Source organism: Choloepus didactylus, chromosome 10, assembly GCF_015220235.1.
Source record: "Choloepus didactylus isolate mChoDid1 chromosome 10, mChoDid1.pri, whole genome shotgun sequence".
Classification (NCBI taxonomy): Eukaryota; Metazoa; Chordata; class Mammalia; order Pilosa; family Megalonychidae; genus Choloepus; species Choloepus didactylus.
This window is the reverse complement of record NC_051316.1, coordinates 50,506,131-50,517,440: the sequence shown is the minus strand read 5'-3', so window position 1 is coordinate 50,517,440 and position 11,310 is coordinate 50,506,131. Positions and strand designations below refer to the sequence as shown.

Here is an 11,310-nt window from a genome sequence, read left to right as displayed (position 1 = left end):
ATAAAGGACTGTGAGGGGCCTGGGGTGGGGGGCAGTGGTTAGGGTTGAATAGATGAAGCACTGGGGACTTTTTAAGGCAGTGGAACTATTCTGAATGATAATATAGTGGTGGATACATGACATGATGCATTTGTTAAAACTTGTAGAACTTTACAGCACAAAGACTGAACCTTAAAATATGCAAATTTAAAGCTATCATTTAGGAGATTGGGTGATCCCAGGATGGAATGCAGAAACAATTTAACAATTTAACTGTAGTACAAACATATGAAACAACTTCACTGAAGTGGATGTAAAAGAAAATGTGCTGATGGCTGACCTAAGTAACTTTGGAAATGAATAGTCTTAAGACCAAAGGCAAAGGAAACTGTACATAAGCATTGTGCTCTAGTTGATAGAATTATTTCCCATGGGGGTACAGGTTAGCAATTCCAATACTGCTATACACACACACACACACACACACACACACACGTACTGGAGTTGAACAATTGAGTAAATGGATGACCAATGAAAGGAATCAGGTTTCTCACTGTTGGAGTGAGAGGTTAAAATTAGCAAGAGGAAGAGCATGTGGTAATAGATTAGAATTGGTGGGCCTCATCAGTGTAAACTGATGTTTAATTTAATATAAATATATAAAATTACATATAGAAATATTTATCTATGTATGTGTTTTACATGGGTTACTATACACACTTTACCTTTGTCTGCTGAGACAGCCTAGAAGCACTGACACTCCAGTAGGTCTTGATTTCCAATATCATTGTCTAACAAAAGGAACCAAGGCTTAAAGAAATGGCTGATTCTAGGACTGTGGCAGAAATATACAAGATGAACCAAGAGCATCTTGTTGTGTCTAAAAGTAATGAAATGCTAAAAACAAAAACAAAAAACAAAAAAACAGAGAAAAAACAACAAAAAAAAACACCTACAATGATGGGGTGTTTTAGCGTCCTAGGCTGCTCAAAGCAAATACCATGAAATGGAAGCAAATACCATGAAATGGGTTGGGTTTTAACAATGTGAATTTATTCCCTTATGGTTTTGAGTCTGGAAAAATGTCCAACAGGGCACCATCAAGGTGATGCTGTCTTCCCAAAGACTGGTGCTTGTTATCCTGGACTCCTCTGTCACATGGCAAGGCACATGACAGCATCTACTGCTCTCTCCCTTCTCTACCAAGTTTTGTTGATTTCAGCTTCTTGCTTCTGTGGCGCGTGCTTTCTCTCTCTCTCTCTTTCTCTCCCTCCCTCTCTCTCTCTCTCTCCCCTCCTCTCTCTCGGTAATAGGATAAAGACTCATCCCTAATGAGGTGGACCACACCTTAACAGAAGTAGCCTCAGCAAAAGTCCTGCTCCCAATGAGTTTACATCCACAGGAATGGATTAACTTTAAGAACATGTTTTTGGGGGTACATGCAGTTTCAAACCACCACATGGAGGTATTTCAAAGGTGCATAAGAGCCAACTGAAAGAGCCCCCAAAGGCCAAAGCTGGAATAATTTGAGCAAAGAAATAGTCATATTGGATTATAACTCAATTGTACAAGTCCATACTGGTATGAGTAAATTATTGAATCAGAAATAAATGAAGGAGAATAAACAAATTTCCTGTGCTGAAGGCTTCCAAGTAATTTATGTATATGCTCCACCCTCAAGGAGGCAGAGCATGTCTCCCCAATCCTTAAGTGTGGTGTGCGTAGTGACTTCCTTCCAAAACTGTAGTATGAAAAGGGAGAAAAGAGTGACCATAGAGGTGAAACCTGACAACCACTACCTCAGCCAGATGATTCAAGTCCACATCAACAGTGATAAGTCATGTTGATTGTATGTGTCTTTGATATGATGTGATGAAATAGTACTTCCCTTCTGTAGTCTTCTTACACTAAGCATGCAACCCTTCGGGGAAGGGGCATAATACAGAATGCCTGACCAGTGCTTGGGGCATTCTACAGAATACTGAGGGGCAGTCTACAGAATACTGACCAGAACTTCCCTGAACTGTCAAGGTCATCAAAACCAAAGCAAATCTGTGAAAGTGTAGAGCCAAATTAGATAGGGCTTCTAAATGTAAAGTGGTATCCTAGATGGAATCCTGGAATAGGAAAAGGACATTAGGGAAAGAACAGAAGAAATATGAAGAACAGGCTTAAGTTATTAATAATGTATCAATTTTGGTTTATTAATTGTAACAAATGTTCTATACTAGTATAATATGTTAATAATAGGAGAAACTGGATGTGGGATATATGAGAAATCTCTACTCTTTGCAAGTGTTCTGTAACCTAAAGCATTTATTTTAAATGTTTGTTTAAAAAATAAACAAACAACAGTGATGCTTGAGTACCACCCCAGAATTTCTGGTTGAATTGATCTGAGGTATGGCCTGACTCATGGGACTTTTAAAAGCTCCCCAGGTGATCCTAATTTGTAGCTGGTGAACCACTGCTCTGAGGAAAAAGGCAGTTTCTACACACAAGCTGCTTTTTCTTCCTTCTTCTTTTTTTTTTTTTTTAATTATAATAAATGCTCTGACCTTGTCCATGGTAAAATTGCAGTGTGACTTAATGATTTTGGTTGTTTGCAGCACTTCTGTAAATGTACAGCCGGGGATATGGGACTTAAAGAGTGATATTTCCCATAAAATAAAAATTACTGTCTAAGAAGCTTAAAATACTGTAAACAATTTAGATAAATAGACAGTGAAGGGCAGTTTATGCTAAATTTATTGTCGGTTTAAATCTGTACATAGGGGAATGCCTTTAATTTCCCTCTGCTTTGCCACTCCTTATATATTTGGAGACAAACCCTCACCTACATTTAAGTTGCAAATGATTTCACTTTAATTAGTTAGTAGACATATTCTCCAGGGTCTGGATGTGAAAAATGGTGTAAAAGCATTACCTCCTGGTAAATGCCGCTTAAAGGTGCAGGAGCCGTGAATTGAACCAAGCCATCCTTTTTCTCCTGCAGGGAACCTGGCAGCAGGGGTTCCCAGGAATCCTTTCTGACGCTGGAGGTAACTGGCCCACGAGACAGCAAGGAAGGGTCCTACCCACCCCAGCACTTACATAACTGCAGTGAAGAGTGAGGAGGGGACAGAGAGCTGCTTCTTCACGGAGCAGACAGTGATGGCACTTTGTTTTGAAATGGTAAAACTATATTTTTGGACTTACACTATTCGCTTAAAACCCTTATAGGCCAGACAATTGCTTCGGATACATTATTGTTGCAAAAGATTTCTTTTCCCTATTTTTCCCTACTTCCCTATTTTCTTCCATGGAAATTATCATTATTAAGAATTCTTGCTTTTCTTAAACTTGTAAGAATATCATACGAGCAAAAAATGTTTGTTACTTGGGTCTTACTTAGCACTGAGGGAGATATAAAAGAAGCTTAAAAAAAAAAGTGGATTTTTTTATTCATTCATCCAAGCATATCACATACCACCAGGCACTCTACTAGGGACTGGATATTTTAAAAAGGCAACCCAAACTGAGTAATCTTTGGTCTCCTTTCTTAAGTAGTGCCCAGTCCCGTTGGACCCCCTAAGGAGCTTACTGCCTTGGTTAGTGGTACTCAGTAGGAGGCGATTTTACTCCCAGGTGGATATTTGGCAATGTATGGAGACGTTTTGGGTTGTCCCTGCTGGGGTGGGGAGTGCTGCTGGCATCTGGTGGGTAGAGACTAGGCTTGGTGCTAAATAGCCTGCAGTGCACAAGACATCCCTTCTACGATAAAGAATGACCCAGGCCAAAATGTCAGTAGTGCTGAGATTGGGAAACCTGCAAACCCACTGGGCCTTTCCTTAAACATAGAACACACCTGCCATGTGTAAGTAAAACAAAACAAGCTTTAAAGCACCTTCTGCACTCCCTTTACTGGTGGGGGTTGGCTTAGGAGACGGTCCCAAGTAGAGGGGAGAGTAAAGGTGACAGCTCGGCCATTCAGAGTGTGCAGGCACTGTGCTGAGGAAGGTCAGAGGTGTAATTGTGATAGCCCAGGCCAGAGGGATGTCTGGTGAAACCAGGCTGCCAGAGAGAGGGCCCCAGCCTCTTCCTTTTTATTGGGAGCAGCCCAGCAGTTACAGTCAAGGCCAGATGTGCATAGTCCTTTCAAATTATGTTACTAGAAACCAATTACATTCTTGCTATTTAAGCATAGCATTTACACCTAAGCCAAAACTACAATTTAAAAAAACTGTATTGTTTTGTAAATTTAAATGAAAAAGTCTCCTTACAACTGTGCTGTCCAATAGCCACTAGCCACATGTGCTATTTATATTTAGATTAGTTTAAATAGCCACATTTTAACTCCTTACTAGTCACATGCAATGGCTACCAAATTAGACCATGTAGATCTAGTCATCTCAGAAAGTTCTGCTGGACAACGCTGTCTTGCAAGGTGTTATATGGTACCTCACCATATACAGAGTTTTGCTAAAAAATATATTTGGTAAAATATGTATTTTTTTCCTAGTAGCTGAGTCAAGGGGGGAGATGATTTGCAATATCTCATTACTATTGTCTGTTAGAAAGACACATATATGTTCAGCTGGGGGGAACCACCCCTTTCCTGGCATGGAATTTTGTGAAGGACTTATGTAAGGGATGTTGGTTAACACATCAGATGACTTGAGATGATGATTTTCCAGAAGATGCAACAATGTAATTCAAGTAGATAACTCCTCTAAGGCATTCTGATCTAAGTCAAGCATGTATTGTTAAATATTACTTTCATTAAGATATGTCAGCAGGGAATTAAGATATATGACCCAAATATATTTCTTTCTTGGAATTGAGAGTATTAGAGAACCAGCACTCAGTGGATCTCAACTGGGAATGGGGTGGGATGAAGGGAGGATCAGAATTACCTGGGGAGCTCTTGCAAAATGCAGTCATTACCCCCTAAGGTATGTCAGAATGGGGCAAGGGGTCTCGCACATATATATTTTGAAAAAATATCCATGTAATTCTTCAGTATCCAATCCGAGTGAGTAGCCCTGGATTAGAGATATATAAAGGATAACTAGCATGCCACTTTGCCATTAGTTCCCAAACCTGGCTGAATCCCCTTGGGAATTACATGTTTTCTGTGGGGAGGAGTTGGCTTAAGAAAAGATGCCTGGGAGGGCCCCACCCCTAGAAACTCTAATTCAGTTTACCTAGGGTGGGGCCGCCAATATCTGCTCCAGCTCCCTCTTGCTCTCTCGCTGTCTCTGTTGTTAAATGGTCCACTCCTTGTCCCCTCTACCCCAACCCCAGGGTCGTTCAGAATGATCTGCTAGCTTGCAAACAACTGCCGTAGGCATCTCTTTCCAATGTCAGATGACTTCAACAAACGTTTGGCAAGCTGTAAATTACAGTCTGTTCTTGGGTACATTTTCTGATCAGTGCCCAAAGAGATGATATTGTGTGCTGTTGATCAAAGGAAGTGTCACATGCCCAGTGGATGCATTGGCCCAAGAGGACACTCAGATGGTCAAATTGAAGGGCACTCCACTTCCACAGAAAAGTGGGCTATGGGTACGTGAGCAGGGCTAAACATGTTTTCCAAAAAAACTGCTCAGGCCCTTGGATAACTGTTCAGTTTGAAAGCCCACAGTGTGATCATAGAATATTGGCCATTTTTGTTAATATTAGATGCCCATAACTAACCATAAAGAAGCCTAACAATCCATCAGAATGACAGCTAGCTCTGCTGATAGATAAAAAACATCAATATCTGCCACCTACCCACTCCCACCCCCCCATGCCTGTTTTAATTCTGGAGCTGCATACTATATTTTCAAGGCATAATAGCCCTTAATGGGCCTATGTTTGTAAAACAACTTTGTTTTTCACTTTCATTTTCTCTATTATTGATTTAGAAGACTCTCATATATCCTGCATTTTCTTCATCCCTGGTTTCACATTTTCTCTTGGTAGAAATCCAGTTTTCCATATGATATGTAAAATGTTGAGCACTTGGGATTTTAAAAACATAATATAGGACTTATATCATTGGGAAAATAATTTAATATATATTCCTTTTGGAATTTAAAAAAATTAATTAAAAAAAATTTAAAAAGAAATCCTACCACCTCCAGCAAAGTCTAGCCCCAGCTTTCTCCTTTTGTTAAGGACACCAGAATCTTTTGGCTGTGACAGTAAAAGGAGCAGATGAAACTGTGCGGAGACTGGAGAAGATAGTAAATTGGTAGTTTCGGTTATATCTCTTTAAGTATCTTTTTCCTATGAGTCAGCCTGTACTGGGGATGCCTGAGGTGTGAAATGCTCTAAGATTCTGGGAGTCAGTCAGGCATTGTCTTCTCTAGCTTATCTAGCTGGGGGGGTTGGAGGGGAGGCTCTTAAAATGATATACAATTTTGGCTTAAAAAATTCAGTAATCTCTTCTTTCAAAAAAGAAAGGGAGGGAGGGAATATAGGGTGACTCCCTAAAGAATGCATCATTCATTAGCAAATATTGAGCTTCTATTACATGTCAGGCACTCTGGCACAATGTGCTGGGAATAAAATAGCGAGTAAGCGCAGACATGTTTCTGCTCTCATACAGTTTACAAATACCTCAATGAGTTTGTTGCATGGAGTTAGTTAGCACTGTATTGTATATCATTCAGTTGCCCCTCCATATCCACTCATCCTGGTCTTCAGAAGCTGATCCTTATGGACCACATCAGTTGGTACCATACCCTTTGGATCTGGTTGTACTTGACCAGTGGGGAGCCCCAGCAGGAAATTGAATGGAGGGAGGTGAGTGAAGTCAGGGTAGCTATTCCCTTGTTCCCTCCTTCTCAGGATGCCTGCAGCCTGGCTGTGTCCCTAGGTGGAATACCACTGCTCAATTCCAGGCAGTCTTCTCTACATGCCTTTTTCCTTCTCTTCCTCTCTTTGTGCCTAGGGGTAGTGACATTGCTTCAGCTTTTAACCCTGGGTTACTGCATGTGATCCCTTGTGATTCTGTTACACCTTGCCTATACCTTTGTAAAAAGTTTCTTAGTAAATAAACCTTCTTTGAATTATCCTAACTTGGGTGGTTCCATTTTACTGGGACCCTGACTGACACAAGCATTGTCCATTTAAATGTGTGATTTATGTCTGCCAATTATGTTGATTTTTATTTTAGTATTGTTGACATTCAGCTGCTTCTTAAGGTCACTCTAGTTTACAATGATAAAATCGAAGATAAGTAGAATCCTTATCTTCCTATCTCTTTTGGCAGGAAAGTATACATTCAATGAGTAAAGAGAAAGGGAGCTAGAACATCTTTCTATTTTAAAGCATTTAGAATTGCGATTTCATGCCAAAATTCTCTTCTTACCCATTATGATTCTGGCATTAATATTATATTCTAGGCTTTGAAGATACGTTAATAGTCTGGGATTTATACCAAGATCATACATGCTGATGAGAGGTTGATAAATGTTGCAAAAGTCATTGTTATGAGCTGTTTTATGGGTGAGATGGAACAAGATAGTAGCATTCAGGAGTTCAATAGTTGTGCCTGAAACATGTTTCCTCTTAATAGACATTTGAGTGAGAGAGCGAGCGAGCCCTGGAATGGGTTGTGAAGAGAGTACAAAATGTGTGCCTTTACTGTTTCCTTTACAGATGTTTTGCCATATGAGACCATTTGTTAAAGATTTTGTCATCTGAGCCCCTCCCCAGCACCTTCATTAAAATGAATTATCAGCCAGTTTTTCCAAAATGATGAGTTTCTTACAAAAATACATGAACTTACTAAATTTATGACCTTTCATAAGAGTCACTTTGAGTTACTTTCTTCCTCTCTATTTTGTTTCTTAAAGTCATTACTGAAATATAAATTAGGACAGCCAGACAGAATAATCAAAGCTAGTTTCAACTGTCTATAATCCATTGATAGCAGATAAGAGGGAAAGCTTTTCTCTGAAGACGGTGCGTTTATATCTCAGGAAAATTGATGAGTGGCCACCTTCAATTTAATCATTAACTTTTAAAGGTGAAAGTGATTTCAAAAGTCATCTGACATCTAATACTATAGATGAAGAAACTGAGACCCAGAGATGTTAAAAGACTTACAAAGGAACACAGTTGTCTATGGACCGATTAGAACCTTGGTCCTCGGATGCCTTGTTAGTTTTTCCCTATTAAACCACCGTGCCTCTTGATCTTCGTATTCCTGTTGCTGCAGAGAAGGCCACATCCCTTTTTCACAGAGGTAGGATACAGGGGTGGGGTTAGAATAAAATGTTCTCAGGCACTTTAAGTGATTCAATTTAGGGGACTATAAGACCAAAGTAAATTTAAGGGAGTAACAATCATTATTAAATAATCTGAACATATTAATCTTAGGGATGCAGATAAACCATGAAATGTTGATTGTCACATGGTTGATAACATTTGAACCTTTGGAGTAAGAAATGAAATCTTCTTAGACTTACTCCATAAACTGCAGTTTATATTATTAAACTGTGATGGTAAATGGGTTTATCCACTTGCTTTGATTTAGGTTTCTACCCCTGGATACAAGACTTTCAGAGAATCAAGCTTTCTTTTCCAGATGTCCTAGGGAGGAAGTTTTGGGAGAAATGTTGCCAATCCTGACATTTAATCCTCCTCAAATCATTTTGTCAGTTTATGGATGTTTAAAGTATATAAAGGCTAAGTAGCAGTCAAATTGATGTAAGACATCTTAGGGATATGTTTGCACGTTCATAAGCAGTATATTTCTGTTAAGACATACCGGGTGATCTTATTGGTAAGGTGGGCCTAACTAAGACAAATAAGTTTTCAGTTCATGTACCAAGTTGCCAGTGTCAATGTCACTTTTCCACCCTTGCATCAACCAAAATTACTTTGATTAAAGTTTGGAACAGAAGAAAAATAATAGGATGTTGAACTCTCCGGCAATCACTCTACTCTCCCTATTCCCCATGGCCTGCCAGGCTCATTTTGAAGGAGGGGCATCTGGGGATCAGAGAAATAACGTGATCATTTCAATAACACAGTTGTCTCCCTCCTAGAACAATGTGGTTTTCATCTGGGATAGCAGCTGTGATGATGTTAGAGCTCAGGAATGGTGGGCTAAGGGTGACCTTAACTATTTGGGGACATTCTCTAGGGGTACACGTAAGTTTGGAGAGGAACTGGTTAAACAGATCACTTACCCCTGCACTCCTTCCCAACAGCGGTGTTTCCCAAAGTGTGGCTCATCAGCCTTTCAACATACACCCAGGAAAACATTTACGGTCATCAATCACATCTGGAAATTACCACATACTGTATCCTCCTTTTAGACATTTGTCATGTGTATTGGAATATTGAAGGCTTTCCAGTGCTTTGCAGTAAAGAAACCATACAACAAATGTTTCCAAAAGTCATCCGATCTTGGAACTATTTGATCAAGTAAGCCTGTTAAGTTGTAAGCAACACATTTTGAGAAATTGTGTTTAAAATTTGTGGAAGTTGAAGAGATATATACATTGAAAAAGAATTTTGATCAAGTTCATGGATGACAGAGCAAGAAATCTGCGGGGATACCTTATAGAATACTTAAGTGACAATCCTTAAAATCTTCCATAAAATATTTCTGGTGACTTTTAGCAGGGATGGAATAATAAGCTGGCCCCCCTGTGCTTTTCAGTCATTAAGCTCCTTCTTAATTCTGGGAGTCATGGATGTCTGTGTGTTTATGTTGGCTTGGATAATCAGATGGCTTTAAAAAAGATAAAGCGCTCTTTCGTCTCGGCCGCCGACATGCCTTCCAGATTGAGAAATACCTGGAAACTCCGGGGCCACATAAGCCATGGCCATGGCCATATAAGCAAACACTGGAAGCATCCGGGAGGCCAGGGTAATGCTGGTGGCATGCATCGCCACAGGATCAACTTCGGCAAATATCATCCAGGTTACTTTGGGAAGGTTGGTATGAGACATTATCACTTGAAGAGGAACTAGAGCTTCTGTCCAACTGTCAACCTTGATAAATTGTGGATCTTAGTCAGTGAGCAGACACGGGTAAATGCTGCTAAAAACAAGACTGGAGTTGCTCCCATCATTGATGTGGTGTGATAGGGCTACTACAAAGTTCTGGGGAAGGGAAAGCTCCCAAAGCAGCCTGTCATCGTGAAGGCCAAATTCTTCAGCAGAAGAGCTGAGGAGAAGATCAAGGGGGTGGATGGAGCCTGTGTCCTCGTGGCTTGAAGCCATGAAGAGGGAGGTTCATTAAATGCTAACAAATGCTTTCCCTTGTGGTCTGAGTGTAGACTCTTTGATCTGAGTGTAGACTCTGAGCATAGTCAGTATCAGGAACCCACCTTAACCAGGTTCTAAGAAGAAATGTGGAGGCCTTAGTTAATTAGCAAACTTGAACCTTACTTTCATTTATAAAATGAGAATGATACCTCTTGATAAAATTTTAGTAGAACACCTGTTTGCATTATTTACAGTGAGTGGAAGAATGTAGCCTCATCTATTCCTTGGGGATTGAGACAGTGTTGAAGGGTTTGAGGCAGTTCTATGAGCTAAATTCCTGATCCTAAGGGTTGCCTCCTGGGTTCCTTACCTTGGACTGAACCATTCTAGTTATAACTAGAATCTAGAATTAGTAGTATTTCTTATAGTCAAAATGGTAAGGAGAAAATATGGAAATCCTGAAGGCCAGAAACCGAGTCAGGTTTGGTAGGGTTTATATCTTCCTGTTGAAGCCAAACTATGATAATGACCAATGCTCCTGTGCAATAAAACCTATAGAGAATGGCCTTTTCTGAAGACAAATTCTAGTTTTTACCACAGAATGAAAGAGTTTGCTTATAATACCCCAAATAGCAATTTCTCAGCTTCAGTTATTTAAATGTTTATTCTCCATTGGCCCCTTATTTACAAAATTAATAAGTACAATAAAATAAGGCCTTGAGAATAAAAAAAAAATAAAATAAAATAAAGCATTGTGCTAGCAGTCAGAAGTCATGGTAGGTTTCTGGCTTTTATTATTCCTTCCCTTGTAGTGTGGGTGTTATTACATACCCCTTATTCCTCTGTCATAAGCGGGCCTCTATTACCCAGCAGACCTCTGTACTCTTAGGATCTCAGCAAATACTGTCTGAAGGTGAAGAGGAGGAGGAGGAGCTTGTCAAGCTGGTGACATAATGTCTACAGTTGGGGTCACCTCGGGAGGAACAGTGTTTGGTACAAAGGGCTGTGCCATTCCTGAGGGAGGTGTGAATGGGTTGTCCGACACCCTAGAGAAACCACGCCGTGCAGCCTGGTTGACCTATGAAGACATGTTGGTAATTAGATGCCCCTATAACAAAGACCCTTTGGTTTTAA

At 40.0% G+C, this 11,310-nt stretch overlaps 1 pseudogene; it reads left to right on the top strand.

Moving 5' to 3' along the window:
• Nucleotides 1-9,738: 9,738 nt before the first annotated feature.
• On the top strand, nt 9,739-10,227 carry LOC119505593 (annotated as a pseudogene).
• The last annotated feature ends 1,083 nt before the right edge of the window (nt 10,228-11,310 follow it).